General features: G+C 33.8%; 1 long non-coding RNA gene across 1 annotated transcript in view; it reads right to left on the minus strand.

Annotated features, from left to right (window-relative positions):
• LOC112662945 (uncharacterized) overlaps positions 1–13,396 on the minus strand; it is a 35,871-nt gene extending 22,475 nt beyond the window's left edge. The window contains exons 1-3 of the long non-coding RNA XR_003138971.3: positions 13,208–13,396; positions 12,440–12,555; positions 678–770 (exon numbers count right to left, since the gene is read on the minus strand). This is a non-coding gene — a long non-coding RNA (uncharacterized LOC112662945). The remainder of the gene's footprint in view (positions 1–677; positions 771–12,439; positions 12,556–13,207) is intronic.
• Between the last annotated feature and the right edge of the window lie 9,190 nt (positions 13,397–22,586).

Raw genomic sequence — 22,586 nt, forward strand, 5'->3', positions numbered from 1 at the left:
AGTTGGCTGTTTAACTGACTGAGCCACCCAGAAGCCCCTAGACAACAACTTTATTCATTCATCCATTGATGGACACCTGGGCTATTTCCATATTTTGGCCATTGTTAAATAATGCTGCAGTAACTTGGGAGTGCAGATAATCTTCTTGAGTTACCGATTTTGTTTTTCTTGGATAAATGCCCCAGAAGTTGAATTTCTGGATCATATGGTAGTTCTATTTTTAATTTTTTAAGGAACTACCTCAGTCTAAAAGTCAACCATTAAGAAGGCATTCAGGGGGGAAATAAAAAGACATTTGGATTAATAAGTCCTTTTTTCAAATTACAAATAACTCTGAGAACTTTAGAGACAAATTATTATTCATATTTTTTAAATAAATAGGTAAAGATGGAGTTTTTCTAACTCATTCAGAGAGCCAAAGAAGCCGGGAATTTTGATGTCTTGATAAAAATGGAAAACTTCTGTGGCTCCTTTTAATAATGTCTTTTGTTTCCATTACCTGCATTTATAACATTTAAAGCCACTTAACGTTGGTATTTCTCCATTCTGGAAACTTCCTGAAGATTTTTAAAACTTTCTGTGTCTGAACCTGGTTAGATTTAGTCACTTCAAAATTCCAAACCAGTCACCTATATTACTTTATCGTAGCCACATAGTGTATCTAAAAGAACCCTTACCTTTTTGCCTTCACGATCAAGCACTGAAACACCAGAATATTTCATCAGATAACTCAAGAGAGAGCAGAATGTCATTTTATTTATTGCTTTAGTCTAGAAGAGAAAACAGGAGACAGAGGGAGACTAGTGATGGTTGCTTCCAACCAATTGCAGTAGGTCTTTATTTCTGTTGCTCTAAGAGACGAAAACTATCTGACAATATCTTGATTATGCAATGGGTAGAATTCCTTCATTGGGAATTAGATTGATGAGTTTCAATGTCTGTCCAAATATAGACGTTGTGACATGGCCTGGAAACACAGATAGTACTTGGTTTATAACGTAATTATTCTAGGCCATTTGGGCATTTATTCAGACAAATATTCGCCAGGTGCCAGGCATTGTGCTCGATGTCAGTGGTGCATCAGAGAAACAAGAGACAAAGTATATGTCCTTTTGAAAACTATATTTTAGTAGACCAACAATACACCCTACAGAGATAAACATATAAATTACCATAATAAGTACAGACTATGATAAAAGCCACAGTTTGTACTTTGCTGAAACTAGTTTAGAAAAAGAGGAAAATTAAGCCCATCTTAATAATAATATTTAAGCCTTTAACTTAGATGGTTATATCATGGGGTTAATGAAGTTAACAGGTAAGTTTTTCTCTTGTTTTACTTTTTGGCTTATGTTTTCACTTTTCACTTTGATTATCAAGTATAGATCATTACCATTGGGATGATTTAATAAGAGAATATGAAGAAATCAATGTAAATAAGTCTTTATTATTATTATTTTTAAATTCTTTATTATTGAAAAGAAAAAAGCAATTTAGATATTAGATCTGCTGAAACCTGTTTGATGTAGAGCATCATCAATCTCTAATTCAGCACAAGTATGTATCATGGTTCCATGATATATGGCATTCCCAAAACATTTTGTTTCTTATTCAAGAAAGCTTTGCTGTTTCTTGGCATAGAACTTATACTGATAATAACTGTATTTATTTCTGGTTTCTTGAAGGAAATCCATTCCATGGAACACCAAGCAAGTGGCTTAACACATCTTTATATGATCTTAAATATGATACTTGCATCCAAAGTATAAAAGCAACTAAGCAAATTCCATATCACAAAGTAGCATAGGTAATTTAGTTGAATAAAGCAGAGGCGAATGGATAAATCCTTCTTTAATAAGGTTCACAAATCTTTCACTTAAGCAGGGGAGAAAAATAAAAACAGAAGAGAAAAAAAAAAAAACATACGTTTCTCACCAGCACACAGAAGCTACTGTGAAATTGATTAAATGGGGGATTTAGACCTATGAAAACAAGATTCAACAACAACAACAACAACAACAACAACAACAAAAACCCCAAGATTCAACCAGAAAATCTCTTGTATTACGTTAAATAAAGGCGAATAGGATAAGGTGGAATTGTCCCATGAGCCAACCTAAGCCAAAAGCTTAAGTTTAAACAGCAATCATGAAAAGTAATGTGTAATTTGAAGAATTCTGCTTTTTTATGATGAAGCATGTTACCTACATCTTTAAAAAAACTCCATATAATTTCCTCGTGTTAGCAACTTATAAATGTTAAGGGCTTTGTTTTGTTTTGAAATTTCATGAGCAGATTGGGTTTGGGAATAAGTGTTATCAAAGGAAACTGTTGACTTAAATCCTTATTACCAGGCATCTGAATAGTTATTCACCCCCCACAACAAGTCTAGATGAATAAAAATTTGAGACTAATCCATGTATCTTAACTATATAAGCTTAATATTATGGTCTCAATTTATTTTGCATCCAAATATTCTCCCCTATAAAATGAGTATAAATTAGGATAGAAATATATTTTTATCTAAGAAACTGTGTCCTTCTAATTGAAATATTTGCACCCAAACCAATTCACTGTTTATTCACTTAGGCTTCTTTCTCTTCATTGTAACTGCATATTGTAATTTTCATATAACTGTATTTTTTTTTAAATTCCCCTACTTTATTCCAATTTATCACTTTATAAAATTCTTGTTGACTTTCTTGCATTGCTGTGTATTACTTCTCATCAGAGAATTATTTTCTCATTTATGTGAGACTAAAAATATTCAGTGATATTTATTTTAAAAACATTACATTAAGGTATATTTAATTGCCTTGGTGTAACCAAAATTTTTTCCTAGAAAATAACTGCAATCAAGTCTGTCTTTTTTTTTCCTAAAGATTTTTATTTATTCACAAGATACACAGAGAGAGAGGCAGAGACACAGGCAGAGGGAGAAGCAGGTTCCCCGTGGAGAGCCTGATGTGGGACTCGATCCCCAGTACCGGGATCATGCCCTGAGCCAAAGGTAGACACTCAACCACTGGGTCACCCAGGCATCCCTCAAGTCTGTCTTCTTACCCTCATTATAAGCAGAGTGAATTTCTATAATTAAAACAACTATCCTTCCAATTGAGGTATTCCTACATTAACTTAAATAACATATGGGTAGAATAATTTATCTTGCTTATCTTCTTATTTTTTAATTAAAAAAAAAAAACGATATTCACTTCCCCCCTAAAGGCACATCCCTCAGCAGATATAGAGAATCTGACTTTTAGTATGGTAGCTAAGGGAAGAAATAATCTGTGATGAAATAATAGATTTCTAGACACTAATTCAAAGGGATAAATGCACCCCAATGTTTGTAGCAACATTATTTACAATAGCCAAATTACGGAAGCAGCCCGGTAGCCATCAACTGATGAACAGATAAAGAAGATGTGGTATATATACACAATAGAATATTATTCAGCCATAAAAAGGAGTGCAATCTTGCCATTTGCAATGACAGAGATCAGGCTAGAGAGTACTCTGCTAAGTGAAATAAGTTAGTTAGTCAGAGAAAGACAATTACTATATGACCTCACTAATGTGGAATTTAAGGAACAAAACAAATGAGCAAAGGGAAAAAAAATAGAAGGGAGAGAGAGAGAGAAACCAAAAAACAGACTCTTAACTATAGAGAACAATCTGATGGTTACCACAGGGGAGGTGGGTAAGGGGATGGGTGGAATAGGTGATGAGCATTAAGGAGCATTAAGGAGGTACTTGTTATGAGCACCAGATATTGTGCAGAAGTGTTAAATCACTATATTGTACACTTTAAACTAGTATTACACTATTATGCAGTATGTTAACTATACTGGAATTAAAGGGAAAAATAGATTTTCTAAGTGGAAAGATTCACACTCATTACACTTCTTAGTTTCATGTCAAATGAAGTTTCATTTATCTTGTCACAAAAAAAGAAGAAAGGAAGTATGTTAGGTAGTCAGACAAGCAGGTTTGATAAAGTATATAGGGAAAACAGAAAGGCTTTCAGATAGACAAAATCATTCTTACCATTATTTTTGCAATTATTGTTATTTTTTAAGGTTTATTTATTAAGTTACTAGTTTTTATTTATTATAGTTTACTATAGTATATTATTATTAGTTTTTATTTAAATTCCAGTTAGTTAAAAAAATAAATAAGTAAAAAATAAATTCCAGTTAGTTAACATATACTGTAATACTGGTTTCAGGAGTAGAATTTAGTGATTCATCACGTAACATATAACACCCAGTACTCATCACAAGTGCCTTAATGCCGATTCCCCACTCACCTCCCCTCCAGGAGCCCTCAGTTCTCTATAGTAAAGAATTTGTTTTGTGGTTTGTCTTTTTTTTCCCCCTTCCCATATGTTCATCTGTTTTGCATCTTAAATTCCACATATGAGTAAAATCATATAGTATTTGTCTTTCTCTGACTTATCTCACTTAGCATAAAACACTCTAGCTCCATTCACATTGTTGCAAATGGCAGGATTTTAATCTTTTTGATGGCTGTGTAATATTCCATTGCATATATGTACCACATCTTTATTTATTCATCAGTTGATGGACATTTGGGCTCTTTCCATTAATTTGGATATTGTTAATAATGCTGCTATAAACATCAGGGAGCATGTGTTCCTTCAAATCTGTATTTTTGTATTCATTGGGTAAATATCTACTAGTCCAATTGCTGGGTCATAGGGTAGTTCTGTTTTTAACTTTTTGAGGAAACTCAGACTGTTTTCCAGAGTGACAGCACCAGATTGCATTCCCACCAGCAGTGTAAGAGGTTTCCCTTTTTTCTGCATCCTCATCAACATTTGCTGTTTCCTTTGTTTCTAATTTTAGTCATTCTGACAGGTGTGAGGTGGTATCTCAGTGTGGTTTTGGTTTTTATTTCCCTGATGATGAGTGATGTTGAGTTTTTTAAAAATTTTTTGGTGTCTTTCATGTTTTCTTTGGATAAGTCAGACAGACAAAAATATTGATAGGAAATTTATGTAGTGTTTCGCAACATGTGATGTACATATTACTTAGGCTGAACATAAATATATTTATTTTAATATTGACTTATTGAAATGCCTATTAGAAAAATATCACTAGAAAATCAAAGTAATATTTAATGTCTATTGCTGTAGGGTAAAGCTAGAATAATTTAAGTAAAAAAATAAATCACATTAGGAAGTTATTGAATAAATGGTAGTTCAGTTGATATGGAAAAACTATGAAGTTTTTATCTGTGAAGATAGAGCCCACAAATGACTAAAGTTAAAAAACTTTATTATAAATCTGTCATTCAAACTTGGGATGAGAAAACTGGAAAAGCTCTTGGGGATGAAACGATAAAACTATCCTTAAACCTTTTATCCTTACTGATTCCATAAAATTGGACTCATACTGAGGGAAAGAACTTGCACAGTGCATATTTCTACTTAATAAAAGGAACGAATCACCATGAATCAAATACTGCTACAAAAGTAAATGTGCTGATTCCAATTTCTTATCTCCAATAGAATTTAAGAAAAATCCTGACAAATATTTAGGAGATGTGTAGATGACAGTTCAACTGGAAGGTTATTGGACTCAGATCATTTTCCAAACCAGAAAGTTTGTACTAAAAACATAAATATACTATTAACTTATTTCTTTACATTTACTAGGGATAATGAAAGCAAAAGTAATTTATTATCCAGTAAACTCAACCTTCATAAAAATATAAAGTAGGAAAACAGATTTGAGTTTTACTAGGCTTTCACTATTCATTTTCTCTCAGGTGGGAAAACAGAGTCAGCCCAACTCTTGCCGTTTAAGGCAAATCTTCCATGATGGCATTTCTGATTCAAAAAGGTACTAATTTATCAAATTATATTGTACATGTTACAATAACTTATCCTAATTTTTGTTAGCTTAGTATATAATTATATACTTTCTTACATTGTCATTAAACTATATCACATATGTAGGCTCTGTTCATCAGGAATTATGGGGGGGGGCAGCACATTAAAAAAAGAACAACTAAGAGTGGCTAAAACCAGAACTATAGTTATTACAGTTAATAAGAAGTCTAGAAATAGGAACTTAAAGGCTAGTTCAAAAGTTTAATCAAGTTATCAATAACTGGGATCCCTGGGTGGCGCAGCGGTTTGGCGCCTGCGATCCGGAGACCCGGGATCGAATCCCACATCGGGCTCCCGGTGCATGGAGCCTGCTTCTCCCTCTGCCTGTGTCTCTGCCTCTCTCTCTCTCTCTGTGACTATCATAAATAAATTAAAAAAAATAAAAAAAGTTATCAATAACTTAGGCCTCTTTCCATTTACCCATGTTTGTTGACACATTGGCTTTCGTTCTGTTCATTTTAGGCTTATTGCCTTATAGTTGCAAGCTCCAGATATCACATTTATATTCAAAATTAGAAGACAGTAGGGAGAAAGGACTTTTTCCTCCTTAGCTTATGTCTTTGGTGGCGGTACGAAGTGGGAGAGGAAGAGAGAATCTTTCATGCCCAAGGTGGAGCTTGACACATGGCTGATCTTAGAACTCTTGAGATCATGACTGGAACTGAAATCAAGAGTTGGACATTTAATTGACTAAGCCACTTCGGTGCCCCATTAGCCTATGTCTTCTTATTAGGAAATAAAAGTTTGCCTGAAGACCACAGAAGATTTCTTTTGACATTTTATGGGCCAGAAAGGGTTTGCACACCTGTAAGTGCCATTGGAAAAGTTATACATGACAAATAGGAAAGGCAGAAACTGAGGGTTAGCATAGATCAGTTCTGATTTAATACAATATTTGGTACATTGTTCTTCCTCTAATTTGCTGTGATTCTGACAGTAAGAAAGAAAGGCAGAATTGTTGGATAAGCAATAAATCGGGTCTATCACATAAATCTCATACATTCAAGGTGATCTAAGTTCCCTAAGGACAAGAGGATTTTCTTTTTTATTACTGCCAAGGGAAAATAAAATTTTGTAAATACTGAAAAAAATATTGAGTTTAACTAAGATACTTTAAAAAATCAATTTAAATTTAAAAATGAGCATCAGGGGCAGCCTGGGTAGCTCAGTGGTTTAGCGCTGCCTTCAGCCCAGGGCCTGGGCCTGGAGTCCTGGGATCAAGTCCCATGTCAGGCTCCCTGCATGGAGCCTGTTTCTCCCTCTGCCTGTGTCTATGCCTCTCTCCCTCTCTCTCTCTCTGTCTCTCATGAATAAATACAATCTTAAAAAATAAAAAAATAAAAATGAGCATCAACAAAGTTGATTGACATATCCATTTTTCTATTAATAATCCCATTCATCCACCTACCAATTTATATTGATGTTTGGAGAAGGGAACACATTTATTTTTAGGGAGGAAGGGAATTTCAGCAAAAACAATTTTAAAAAAGGAAGTTGAAAGAATGAACAAAAAAATTGCAATGATACTGACTTGATGATTCACACAAAGGTGTGTCAAGAGAGCCAGGTATAGTAGATTTCAAACCTAGGTGACTGGAACATCCATGAAGACATAGAAAGAAATGGGGGGAAATACAGGAAATTCCTCCAAATTTTAAAAGGTACACTTTAATATATTAAGTATTTAAAACTCAGAAACATTCATTTTTGTATGTGGATGTTCACTCTGGATTTTAAACATGAGTTAGACTTGCAAATTATGACAAGCATAAAGTAATGTTCTATTAACCATTCTTTAAGCTCTTTGCTTTTATTGAGCCATGCCTAATCTGCTCATAAGCCCAGCCAGTGATGTTTCTAGCAATTTGAAATATTGTATTTCTTAGTTCTGGGATTTCTAATTAATTCATTTTTTAATACTTTTTATTCCTCTCCTGAAAATCCCAGGCCTTCACTGAGCACATCCATCTTTTCCTGTACATATTTAACATAAGTAATTATAAAACCTTTGTATATCTGAGTCACCACTGGATCTGTTTCTATTGACTATTCTTCTCTTGAATATGGTGATCCTGCTTTATTTTCATAGGTATAGTAGTTTTTTATTATTAAATTGAAAATTGAAGATAATACTCTGTAGAGATGATAGATTTCGTTAGCATTCTCAGAAGAAATTTTTTTTCTAGCATATATTTGTATTATCTATAGATCACTTACATACTATGGAATGTTTTATTAGGCGTTGTTGGACAGGGCGATTTTGCTTTGCCCTTAATCCATGGCCCTTACTATAAATTTTATTCCTAACATGTGTCCCTTCTAAGGTTTCTACTGAAAGCAAAGTTCCTGTGAAGCCCCTCCAATTAGGTAGGATGTCAACACAAAACTCTTACTCCCTGGTGTGGAAGCAGATGAAATCTCTTCTCATAGTTAAGCCTTTAATCTGTTGCTTTCCCTGCCCAAAATTGGGAATTCCTTCAGGAAAGACTAGTTAAATGTGGATCTCTCCAGGTTTCTTTCCTTTCAAGGGTTCTATTTATTTCTATTTTTCTTTGTTTCTGGTGTCTAATGCTTTCAAACAAAATTTTCTTAAACTTTTGTCAAGAGTTCATAATCACTTCAATAAGAAGGTAGGTAGGCTAGTAGAACCCCATTTTGTTTTCAGATGTGATGATGGTGTTGTGGTTTTGTTAAAAGAGGAACATTCTTTAACAAATATATACTGAAATACTTTTAAAGGAAATGCATATGTCCAGGATTTGCTTCAAAATATTATGGAAACAATGATTAGATGAGGGAGTTGATAGGTAAAAATTAGCTATTGTTTGATGGTTCTTGGTTTCGGTGATTGATAGGTAAGGATTAAATATTCTCTTCTGCTACCTACAGATAGCACCAAAATTGATATAATAATTATTTTAAAATCCTATCTATTATGTGAAGGCCTATTTCAAGGGACAATTTAAGGAACAGAAATAGGAACAAGTACAGAGCAGGAAAAGGGCAGTTCGTTAGAGAAGAAAGTCATTCATCCATCAGATAGTAGTAAATTAAAAAAATACTCATGCATATGTACACATGCACACCTATACACACTTAAATAAAGCCTCCACAGGTACCTGTAAACACACACAAAATTGTATTTCTTCTTTTTTTTCCTGTATGTTTAATATTATTCCAATATTTTAAAAAGTTATAAACATATAAATGCTTTTTGTGTTAAATGCTTCTATTATTGCTTAAGATTAGTACTTATGAGGTAATATCAAATAGAAAGAAAATAAATATAAATCTGTATCTTTTAGTTTGAGTAATGTTGGGTAATTTTTTTGTATGAAATAGTACTGACCAGAAAACCACACTATTCTTTAATCTGCTAACAATTTTAAATAATTTTTCTTTAGATACTTAAAATACTGTCATGAAATTTATATTTTGGTGGTTTTTATTTTTCTTTTCAAGATCTTGGACATTGCCAGAAAGAATTAAAACACGATAACAAGTTGACAATTAGAGTGTGCGTGATTTATTCATATAATTCTACCAAGTTGACACATTTCTAAAAAATACTTTTTAAAATCCTGAAAATAGAATCCAACCATGCATAGCACTGCAAAACGTATGTTATAGAATATTAAACTAAAGAAGACAAAAGTTTCTAAGGTATCAGTGTTCTAAGATAGCAGGAAAATACTGCTAAGACTGCATTAAAGAAAAAAAAACAAACCATTTTTCTTTAAAAATACCAACAATAGTTAGAGTAAAATTTTTATGAGGATATTCGTAAAAGGGACAGACAGAAAATATCCAAATATCAGCCAACAGAAATAGATTTTTTTCTTCTGCTTCAACTGCAGCAACTAGTTGAATTCCTGAATATGGTAATATGAAACTGGTAACATGGAGACTCAAACAAAGAAGAGAGAAGGATTCTCCTCACCTCTACAATGCAAGAAAACTGATTTGAGTTGTCACACTTCGGAACTACAAATTGAGATTACCCTTCCTTTAACATTTTAGAATCATTTTTCTTTGAAAGTATTCAAAATCAAGGCCAAAACAATCATTTTGGTTTTGATGGGGTAATTTAGCCATGAAAGAAAGAAACCCTACACATGTGCTCATTAAAAATCCTTTATTAAAAACACCAGAAATCAACTTGAGTTAACTTATAGAAATATAACAGAAACATTATGAAGATTCAAAGTGCTTTCCATTTTCCAAGGGTGAGAATACAACAAGGCCACAGAAATAAATGTGAAGAGGGAATGGAAAGGTACCTGCAACACTGGACTTATTTTTACCTCTATTCTTTTCTCTGAACAATTAGGTAATTTTTCTTTTTTGCTTCTGATTGACAAATAAGGGTTGCATCATAGGAGCTCGGGAAAGAGAATATAACTGGCCCAGTTTGAGTTAGTCATCTTTTCCCAAGCTGAAGTCAAGTGAGTCCAGGAGAATAGTCTTTTATTTCAAAATTAACTGTAGCATCCCATTCCTATACGTAAAAGTGTTCATAAATGTATTATAATGAGCCTAGACAGCATTGTAAAAAGTTCAATGGATACAAGCTGTGAAAACTTAAGCTACTTTTGCATGTGTCTTTCTTTTTCATTCTTTATTTTTTTAATAGAAACAGTATTTGGATTTAGAAAGATGTAATAAAGGAAAGTGTCATAAGCAGAGAAATTTTTGATATGGATCACAGGTCAAAAATAGTGAGATAAGGAATTGAGGGTCTGGATGGGGAGATTACCAAAAGAATTGCTGTGAAGAACGATGTGGCCACAGTGGTTTTTTACCCAAGAACAATAAGCTTGGTCAGTGAAAATGAAGCCCAGAAACAGTCACAGCCAGTCTGCGGGGTGGATCTGTAACACCAGCAATTACTGAGGTGGGACCAAGTCATCAAGACTGAGCCAAGAGACCAGACCCCAAGGTCACCACTGAGCTAAGAGACCAGACCTCAAGGTCTTTGACTAGCTGGTGAAAAAGCTAGTTGCTCAGGAATAGAGCTCAATTAACTGCACCCCTTGGACACCACCAGTGAACACACAAATACCAGATGAGTCATTCTGAAAAGAGATCAGTAGTAAGTAAACTCCAGGCAGCTTTTTCTCCATGAAACACAATAAAGATCTTTCACTTACATCCAGATGCTGTCTCTGGAAAGGCTGCATCAGGGGTGAGGATGGCGAGGGGGGAGATGAAGCAGCCCTAACAGGAGCTTGACTTCTAACCTGGCTAAATATTTAACGGAGAGGGTCTAGTTAAACTTGGAAGATACTGTTAAATTGGAAGGTACTCAGATATTGCTGATAAACAAGTTTCTCTCTGCTGCCTAGAAGGATAACAATCTATGAAAAAGTTTAGGTTAGTTACATAAAATAATTTGGCTATGATTTTTGTACACACCTGAGTGTATGTACACTTTTACAACCCAGTTACATTGATAAAAGCCTAACAACCTGGATCTAAAGTACAAAAAGTGAACATAATTTAAAAGAGGAGGAAGGAAATAATAGGCAAAGGAAAGGATATGAAAATGTCATGGCAACCAAATATCTATAGCAGAAGACACAGGGGGTATCATAAGGAAGAACCAGCTGAATCATGTCTTACAAAGGCAGGTGAGATGAAAATGAAGGGTAGTTAAATTTACTCCTAAAAATCCTTGGGTAGGCAATTGTGGGGTTCCTGTATCATCTCTCAGTAAAGATAATTCAAGAATGTCTTATAAAGTCCTAAGTCTAGCTGCTAGAATCCCCCTAGCTCACAGATTATCAAAGACATTACAAAACATCAATTTCTATATTAAATATCTTAAGAGAAATTTTTCTAAATGAGGAAATTTGCACTTCTGCATTTGACAGAATGTGGCTACAAGTGACTAATTAAATTCCAATTTTTTTTGATCGTGCATTTTCAAGAACTGTTGCAGATAGATAAAATGCATTGCAAAATTATTTCCCATTGAAAATCTAGTACAAATATTAATTTTACAGTTTAAAAAGTTGAATTCATGTAAGGCATTTAATTAAATATTGACATTTTAATTTTTCAACTTACTGTATTTTGAAGTCAATATGTTTTAATTCAAGGGTCAAATACGTTCAGAGTAAATAGCTGAATTACTCCAAAGCCTGTACATAGCTTGCTTCCAAGGTAAATCAGCATTGAGTCCAATGCAGCCAACATCAAGAAGAACACTAGCAACCACCACAAAAATCACTTTAGTGCAATTTACATTGAGTTTGGGAGTGATGTCGTAAAATGTAGATATAGATATATAGATATATACATATGTATATATATATATATAGTTATCTTAAATACTAGAATTATATACATATGTTTATCTTACATACTAAAATTAAATACAAAAGGCTGAATAGTCAAACTAAACTACACATGTAGGAAATCCAATCACTTCAGAGAGCAACAGATACCCCACATCTCAGCCTCCTTTGGCCCATACATGTATCCACTGAAACGGTAGGCAAAATCACCTGCACAACTTACATGGTTGGCTTTTCTTCAGCTTCTCTCTGCTGATTTCTCTCTTTCACTCTCTCCCCTTGTCTCCCTATTGTGTGCAATATAGTTTACTCTGGAACTCCAAGGTGAAATCTGAGGATCTACAAGAAAGTCAGGGAGAGCAAACACAAGTGGGGGGTCTCAAGGATAATTCATAAAGAAGCGACCTTTTGAGAGTGGCATTAAAGGAAAAGTAAAATTTTCACAGTATTTTTTTCCAGGAGGGTTGGCATTCTTGGTGATAAAAGAGCATAAACAATGGAATAAAGGCAGCAAAGGCTGTGTATTTTTGAAGAGTAGCGGGATCAGAGCATGTTCAGAGCAACAGCAGGAAATAAGGTTGGAAAAAAAAAAAGAGTTCAAAACAGAACACAGAGATTTTTTTTCTAGTATTATTCCGTACTATTTGGAGGTATGTTAAGGACAAATGTTTTCATTGCCTCTCCTGCAGCTTTTGAACCCTGTCTGAGTTCCTGACTTCAAGTTTGATGATTTTATTAAGGCTAGTAATTACTACTTGTTGCATTTCACATTCCACAATGCCTTGCCTTCAAAGTCGCCTAATTAATACCAAGGCTGACTTCCACATGCCTTGCTTTACTCATCTGATGGTGTTTGCTCTAGGGCTCCTTGCAACTTGCAACAGTGATACTGGGAAGCAGAAGGAAAGGGGAGAAGGAACTGTCACTATTACTGTAGGACACACTAAAAAATAAAATCTGAAGATCATGTGCATACATCAGCTATAAATACCTCTTCAATGACAGTAAGCTGGAGGAGTTCAACCTTTCCCCTTTCTAAATGATCTTTCATACTTTCCGTCAAGGCAACGTTAGTCTGCTGGTGAGTGCTAACCAGTAGGGAAGTTAAGACAAGCATTCCTTTGCAAAGCTTCAGATTGTGAATCCTAGGATGGAGCCGCTCAGACGGAAAGGCCTGTTTCCATGGCAACAGGAGCAGTTCCTATTGTTTCAGTTTGTCACTCATCACAGCGATGTTTGCCTTGGAGACTGTGCTAAGCATTTCTAGCCGCATTTTGTTGTGGATTCAAGAAATTGGATGGCAATGCTGCTATGGTTACCAGAGTTTTTGTCTTAGGGGAGATCCTAGAATAAAGGTTCCAACAGAAATTTTAAATAATTAGTAGTGGAATAAAAAGAAAAGAAGTTGTGATAACTAACTTCCTCCTGGGACAACGGTAGCAAAGTCTGACTTCCTTGTGTGTGTATGTATGTGTATGCGTGTGCTTATGATGATGAGGTGGTGGGAAGTGAGAAGTGGGAAAGGGTAAGATTAGAACAAGAAATAAAGAGAACATAAAATGATCATCTACCATTCCTTTTAAAAATAAGAAGAGAGAAGAGAAATGGCTCGAAATATGTACAATAAACATTCACATATTCAAGGAATTCCTTTCATCAGTCACTATATAACTAATTCAAATGAATTTCTCCCCACATTCATAAAAATAATCCATTTCCCAGCCAGACCATGACCCCTTCCCTAGCGCTGGTCACTTAGGGTGTTGAAAGGACATACAAAAACAGAAAGAAAGAAAAAAAAAAAAAACAGAAAAACTTCAAGTCAATGACACGGACACTTTAAAGACATTATTACATTATTTGCTCCTTATTCTTACTCTTCATGAGTCTAGAGATTGAAGCAAAGAAACAGCCATAGAAAAGCCTCAACCAATATTGTCTTCTTTTTTCCAATTATATAGTTACTATTACAACTCCAGAGTAGCAGACCACTGCAAACATGATAGCCATTAGCAAAAATTTATTTTATAAAAAATTACTAAAAATAAAATAATAATATGTTCAGAGATGTATTTTGATTGTATGATTTCATCTTAGTATTTCTCTTACATCAAAAGATTCTACAACATGATAAGGATTTAGGCAAGTGCATTATTTGCATTGTTTCACTTAAATTTCATTAAGAACTTCTAAGGGAATTATCAGTATTTCTATTTTCAGAGAGACTACAGCTAGTTGGTAGAACTATATGTTAGACATAGAGTCCCACTACTTCATCTTTCCAAGGATAGAACATTCCCATTTTTCAAATCACCCCAAACCAGAACCATACTATATGTACACCTTTATTGTTACTGGAACCTGAGAGACCTGTGAATTATCAAGAAGTTGTCAAGAACTGAACAGTATTTTAAATGTCTGTAAATAGTGATGATTTTCCACTTCATTTGTGGCTTTTGACAAATCATCTATTTATGTAGTTACAACGCATTCTTTCAATCTTAGCAAACTTTAATCAGCAATGAACTATTCTGTGACAAATTCTTTAATAGATTATGAATATATGATACTCATTATTTTCCCAGAATATTCTTTTGGGAAATATAGCATGAGATATTTAACTAGATTTAATCATTTGCCTAAAAGTTGAATGGATGCAGCCAAGGTTGATGGGGCACAAAACAGCAGGGAGACATCTGGAGAAGAAACTGGTTCTGATCATAGGGTAGATTGTTCACCCCAATGAAATGGGAAACTTGTTCTACCTCTCTAAGGACCTACACAACAGTGTATGTCCTCCATAAATTGTATCTCTAAATTCCTATACTTACTGGAATGGATCTGTAAGAAAATTCATCTTTCCCTTTTTTTCTTTTCCTAGATTTTGGTCACCCTGCAGTAAAAATACTTCTTAAATGCTATTTTTCTTCCATAAACTTTATTCACTGCATAAATAAGTTCAGAGCTTTTGAAAGGTTGTAGCTTGAAATTCAAGACTATTTACAAGATGTAGTCAAAGAACATACGGTTCAGGAATCACATTAATTGCAGGTGTTGAGAAAACATTTCCATTCTGGACAGTTTTTGAAGATACTGGATGCATGTATGTGCACGCATATGTGTATTCATAATTGTGTGTGTATGTAAATATATGCATAGCTAGTATCAAGTTTTCAGATTTTAACCAGAAGGATAATGAAAGCCTGCATTAGTGCCTTTTGCATAGATAGCATTCTGCAGCTATTTTTTTAATGCACGAATAAATGAATGTCAAGAGAAAGGGATGAATATCGCTTGACTGCCTTAGTGAAAATGGAAAGTTATTATAGGGCTTAACGCAGAGTTTAAGATTCTCATGATCATTTTTCTTTATTGTATTTCTCATTTGCTTAATATTCTAGTTGCTTATACATTTTATGATTAAAAGGTGATTATTTTGTTATAAACAAATAGTACTCAAGATCTATTTTATGCCTTGAATACATACATTATTGAAGTTGGCAAATTATATACTCTCTGCCTTCTATCCAGTGCCACCTACTTGCAACATTCATAGGTTTATTCTTTCATGTGAGAATTATTTATGAAGGCCTTCTCTATGCACTAAGTTGGGTACTGATGGAGGAGAGATGGTCTGGCCATACATACATCTGTGAATGTTCACCCAGAGTACTGTGATTAAAGATTAATATGTATTAAATTACCTTAATTGATGAATATATTAAGATTAATCAGAAGTATATTCCTGCTTTAAAAAAATAAGTCTAACTTGTAACTTCCGAGGATGAACTTGTGTCATCTGATCACCCACAAACTCTTACTAAGCATCAATTATGTGAGTGAGGATTTATTGTGGAGAATAGAGACATGAATCAAAGAATGTCTTCCAGAACATGCACTGTTCCATGACCTGCCCAGTGTCCCAGTCTTGACTTCTGACATTCTATCACCATGGTAGAACATTCTTTTCCTATTTTTCTGTGTGATATTTACTCTATCTTTAAGACTCAACTAAAAAGTTACTTCCCTTTGATGCTTTCCATGGCATTTTGCTCTCCAAAGAAACGTACATGCCACCCTTTCTCTTCCTTTCCATAGCAATCCAACTGCAAATCTATCATGGAAGACGCCGAGTTGATATTCTAATTTTTTTAGATAATTTTAAATACATATGCAGTTATAAGAAATAATATGGGGAGATACCATGTACTCTTTACTCAATTTCCTTTCATTACAATATCTTACTATTTACAATATCACAACTAGAATATTGACATTGATACAGTCAAGATACAGAACATTTCTATCAACAGAAGGATAAATACAACCACATCAGCATCCCACCCACATCTTTATTCTCTCCTCAACTCCATTTCTATAATTTTATCATTTCAATAATGCTATATAAATGGATATATGGCATCATATATATAATATGTAAATAGACACATATAGATAGTATACAAATATATAATCATATTATTATGTATCTATATTATTATATATCTATATAATATATAAGTGGATTTATAAGAATAAATAATAGTATGTAATCTTTTGAGATGCTTTTTAACTAAGCACACTTCTCTGAAAGTCATCCAGGTTGTGTGGCTGTACCAATAATACTGCTGTATTACTGTGTTTCATCATTCACCTGTTGAAAGACATCTGGGCTATTTCCAGTTTTTGACTACTAGGAATAAAACTGCTATAAACATTCATGTACGGGTTTTTGAATGAACTTAAATTTTCATTCTCTGGAATAAATGCTGAAAATTGCACTTGCTGGGTCATATGGTAGTTACATTTATGTATTTAAGAACTTGCCAAGTTATTTTCTAGAGTGGCCATATCATTTTATAACCCCACTAGCAATGCATGAATGCTCTAGTTCCTCTGCATTCTTCTCAGCATTTGGTGTTGGCACCATTGTTTATTTTTTAGTCATTCTGACTGAAAACAAAACAAAACAAAAACAATGTAAACAGACTAATCACAAAACAATATAAGAAATGCTAAGGTAGGGGGCGCCTGGGTGGTTCAGTAAGTTAAGTGTGTGACTCTTTTTTTTTTTTTTAGTGTGTGACTCTTGATCTCAGCTCAGGTCGTGAGTTCAAGCTCTAAGTGGAGCCTATAGAAAGAAAGAAAGAAAGAAAGAAAGAAAGAAAGAAAGAAAGAAAGAAAGAAAGAAAGAAAGACAAAGGTAGAAATAAAGATAGGGTTCAAAGAAACCATGTAGACAAAGCCTAGAATTCAATCTTCAGTGGGGATTTAAAGAAACCTACTGAGATAAGAAGCTAAGTAGGTGGAGTATAGAGGATAAATACAACCCATCCAGGAGAAAAGATAAAGGAAATGCACTTTTCCCAGGCAAAGTGGGGAAATGTTTGCTTGGGATGTTATCAGGCAATGAGGAATTTGAGGAGGAGAAGAGGAGAATGGTAGGAGAAATCAAATAACAAAGAACCTTGTATATCTTGTTGAGACTTGGCCTTCATCCAGACAAAAAAGGCTTGAGATAGAAATAATGATCTCATTTGGAAACACAAATACTTCTTCCCAATTGGCACCATCTTAATTTAGACAATTAACATGTGAGCAGGAAAAGAATACCCAAGAAGGAGACAGAGGAGGAGTGGTCAGTGATAGTAAATGAATCCTTTGTAGGCAGAAAGCTGAAGGATACCAAGTGCAGTTGGAATCCAACGAGGGGTTTAGAGTAGGGGTCAGCAAACTACATGTGTGAGCCACATCCAGCCCACTACCCACCATTGTAAATAAAGTATTATTGGAACACAGCCACATCCATTCATTTATATATTGTCTGTGGGTGTTTTCACATATGATAGCAAAGTTGAGTAGTTGAGACAGATACCCTCTATCCCACAAAATCAAAAATATCTCCTATCTGGTTCTTTATAAAAAGCATTTGCTGATCCTTTGTTTAAAGCAAAGGCACAGTTGATTAAGAAAAGGATCAACTGTCCTCTGGATTTATTAGTAAGTAGGTTTTTGGTGACTCTGAGAGCAGTTTTCAGTGAAACAGTTGGTGCTGAACATGAAGAATGGGATAAAAGGAAATATAGAGAATAAATGCAGACAACTCTTTCATGATATATTCATCTTCCCATCGCCAACTCACTCTTGCCCCAATCTCCACAATTAAAATGTATTATCTCCATTCGTGGATGAGGAAACAGTGATTCAGAGATTTTTAACAATTTGGCCAAAGTTGCACAGCAAGTAGATAGGGATCAGAACTGAAATCTGATTCTATTTAATCAAAATCCTAATTCTTTCTGCTGGACTGTATTTTCCCTAGAACTTAAGATTCATGAAATTATCTTAGATTCTAAAGCTTGTGAACATAGAAGCCAAAGTATTCTTGTGGTGAAAAGGATATCGTGAAACCTCATCTGTTATTCCTGCCGATGGGTACACTAAAGGAGTAAGATCATTTACTAACTATGTTCAATTAATCCTAAGTCATTCTCTCTCCAAATATAAAAGATTCTTACTCCCCAGACCCTTCTAATTTTCTGAAACTGTCTACTCAGAGTAAGTTTGGTAGATATAATGGAGATCACTTACAATAGCATCTGTTCTAAAATATTTTGCACAGCAAAGGCAATGAATAAATGGAATCTTATAAATTAATAGCTATTAAGGGAACAATAATAACAATAACAATAGGGAGAGGGAAACATTTCTAACAAAAGGAACAGAGAGACCTGGTAGACCTGAACTTCACTATCTTATAAAGCTTTACATTAAAAAAAACCTGATTAAAAGGATATGAAAATGTTTTCCTAATGTGCAATTGATTATTTCCCAAATTCATAGTCTTATGTTATAGGAGACATTAGTTTCACTTTTTCCTCATTTCTTTTTCCAATTGCTGACCAACAATTTTAGGTAAGATAAGCAGGACAGAGAGAGAGGGCTGCTATCCTATATGTCACCATTCATTACAAATCACTTGAAAGCAGTGGTATCCTATCTATCCTTATCCTTGGTAAGGATAATTTTGCTCTAGGGACACTTGGCTATGTCTAGAGACATTTTTCGTTGTCACATCCTGAGACAAAAGAAAGTGCTACTAGTATCTACTGGGCAGATGCCAAGAGATGCTATAACACATCCCACAGTGTACAGAATAGAGGATGGTCCTCCATACCGAAAAGTCTGCTGGCTTAGAATGTCACTAGTGCTCAGATTGAAAAATCCTGCTTCAGAGGAACACCATGTGGCACATTGGCATTTCAGTCAATGACACAGTCACCAATATTCCAAACATACTAATTATACATAGGCAACCATTATTTGCAAAGTCATAAAGTATAATTCTTAAGCTATCAAGGTTGGAAAAGATAACCTAAATGGAAAATGAAATGGGGACAATTCAAAGAAAAATATAGTGTATTCTATCAGTATTACCAAGTATAATGTTTAATAGAAACTGGCCCTTCTCTTAAAAGATGGCATTACACCCATGTATGACTATATACAAATACCTTTTGGACCAGTAGCCTGGAACTACATAAAAACCGTACAATAAGGACCTATATGAGGCATGTTGCCAATTTATCCACAAAGAGAGAGATAAATGTGTGATCTTAAAGGTATTTGTCACACAAGCTACAGCTGTGTATAACTAATACCTAATTGCTCATCTAGAACATATTATCTATCAGGCAGAACAAAAGTGGGTAATTTGCTATCATCTACTGAGATGATTTACCAAATTACTGTATAACAATACACTTAGCTCATATTACACTTATGACACTAAACCAATCAAACCCCAGTATAGTCAGATATAATGGTGATTTGACCTAACTTTCCTTTGTGAGTTTTAGAAAATATACTCCAAGGGAATAAATCAAAGATATTATAAAACCTCAGCTATAAACTGAAATTTACATCTGAATTTTTCCAGAACTACTATAAAGATTTCAATAAAGTTTGGTACTCAAAAATTGTAATATGGGAAAATGCCAGTAATAATTTTAAACATGAATTAAATTTGCCATTGCATTGGTTACTATTATAAAACAAATTACATACCAATATTAGTGTGTAATTTAATTTGAACAGAAATTTACCTTCTTGGATCTTAATAATAAACTCTACAAAGAGAAATGGAGAAAAATCTGATAGTTGACTTTGTCATCAAGTGAGCACTAGAAACACACTCTGGTGAACTGGATCATTGCTCTCACTCCTGTCTTATCTTAGAGTTATAGATTCTATGCTCTTTGTCATATGACCTTGCATCACTTCTCACTAATGTGAGTAGAATATGTTTCCTCACTCAAATTATGTTGAGTTTAGACACATGACTTGCTTTGCCTACTAGGATGTGGGTTAAAGTGACCAAGTCCTAGCTATAAGCTGAAGACATAAAAGGCATTTCATAATTCTGCTCACTCTTTTTGTTTTTATGTCACTTACCAGTAGAGAAATATGCCTCACATACCTATTAACTAATTAGTTAGAAACATGTAAGGCTGACCCACAGACTTGAAAACCAGAAAAAATATTTGTTTCAAGTCAATGGGATTTTTTAGGTTGTTTGTTAGGGGGCAAAAACTGACTATGACACTTACTAAAGACTTCCTTAGCAATGTTAATACTATGAATGGTTGATGCTTAACTCCCCAATATTTGTTTCCCTGATTTTCAACAGGACACCCACCTTCAGTTCATAAAGTTTAGCAAGAAGTACTGGGCATGAACAAGGTGCTGATATTCCTCTGAGCACATGATTTGATTTCCACCTTTGATGCATGATTTTAGAAGGGCCAATGAGAATATATCTCAGAACTTTTGGAAGACCTACCAAAAAATAATTTTACTGTTTCCTCCTCGTCTTTTACTAAAACGGGAAGCTTAGGATACTACAGACATCTTGTCCACATAAAAGAAAAACGGAATTACCAAGACTTAATTGAACAAAGTTGAAAGTAGAATCAAGAGACAGGGAAACAATTTCTAAAGATGTGGCCTTGTCTTGGGACCCAACTACACCTGAAGAAAAATCTAGCTTTGGATTTTTTTTTTAAGTTTGAATTGACAGTTACTTATTCCTTAATATAATTTGAATTATTAGCCTCTAACCACAGAGAGATTCTTAATGGATATATCATTGCTTATTTCAACTTAAAGGATAAGTAGTAGAGAAAAAATATTTTAAATGCAAATTTCTTTTATTCAAACTAAACCACTCAGCAATTCTGTAATGTGTATAGAAAGAATTCACTGTAGAAAGAGAACAATTATAAAAGTATGTGCAAAATAGATGCCTAAATCTCCTTCTATTCAAATAATTTTCTTGTAAAAGTGAGTATCATTATAAGATAATTATAGTTTATCCAAATCCCAACATGAAATTAACATTTCAATGATATAACAGAATTATAACATTTTTCCTAAAGGACAAAATATTTTATCAATTCAGACTAAATTTGTAATCGTCCAAACTTCACATGAAATGTAACAGATCATCTAAAACTCTACTAAATTTAAAATGAACAAGTTTTAATCCCAGGTTTATAAAGGTACAAAAATACCTTTGATAACAGAGGGAATAAAGTATGTTTGTCCTGAAGTGAATTCTGCATTAATCTAGTCATCCAGATAAGACAGGCAAAGTATTTGTTTGTAACTGAGTAAGGGAAACTTATTTCTATCACTTAATCGGGTTGTCTCAACTCACTGAAAAGCTTCCCTTGGTGACCATCAGTAATGTATACAAATTGCCTAAAGTGACTAAGTGTTTGATCAGTAAATTACCAGATGTTAATATTTCACTGCTAGTTGCTTAGCTACCACCAATATTTTAGAAAATAATATTCTATTTCTTTGCGTGCAAATGTGAAACACACTATTTTTTATAATTTGTAAAACACTGAATGGTACAAAGAGGATAAAAGCCAGCCATATTCTAAACACAGGATATTTATTACTGTTAGTGTGTTATTATTGTATTTCTCTCTAGAATTTATTTTCTAGAATTACATTGTTTATATTATTGTATGCCTTTTTAATACTTACTATATTTGAATATTTTCCTATGGTAATACTTTGTTAAAAACCGTTTAAAAAGTCACAGCAACTCACATCTCACTTTAAGTAAGAGCCAAATTCTTACCATAACCTCCAAGAATGGAATAGATATGGTTATTATTACTATTATTATTATCTCAATTTTATAGATAAGAAAACTGAGACATTCAAATCCTTAAGCAATCCTCTCTACTGATAATGCTATTAAATGGTGATAGGAGGGTTTGAACCTAGGCAGTCTGGTTTAAATTTTTTTTAAGATTTTATTTATTTATTCATGAGAGAGGCAGAAACATAGGCAG

Source organism: Canis lupus, chromosome 20, assembly GCF_003254725.2.
Source record: "Canis lupus dingo isolate Sandy chromosome 20, ASM325472v2, whole genome shotgun sequence".
NCBI lineage: Eukaryota > Metazoa > Chordata > Mammalia > Carnivora > Canidae > Canis > Canis lupus.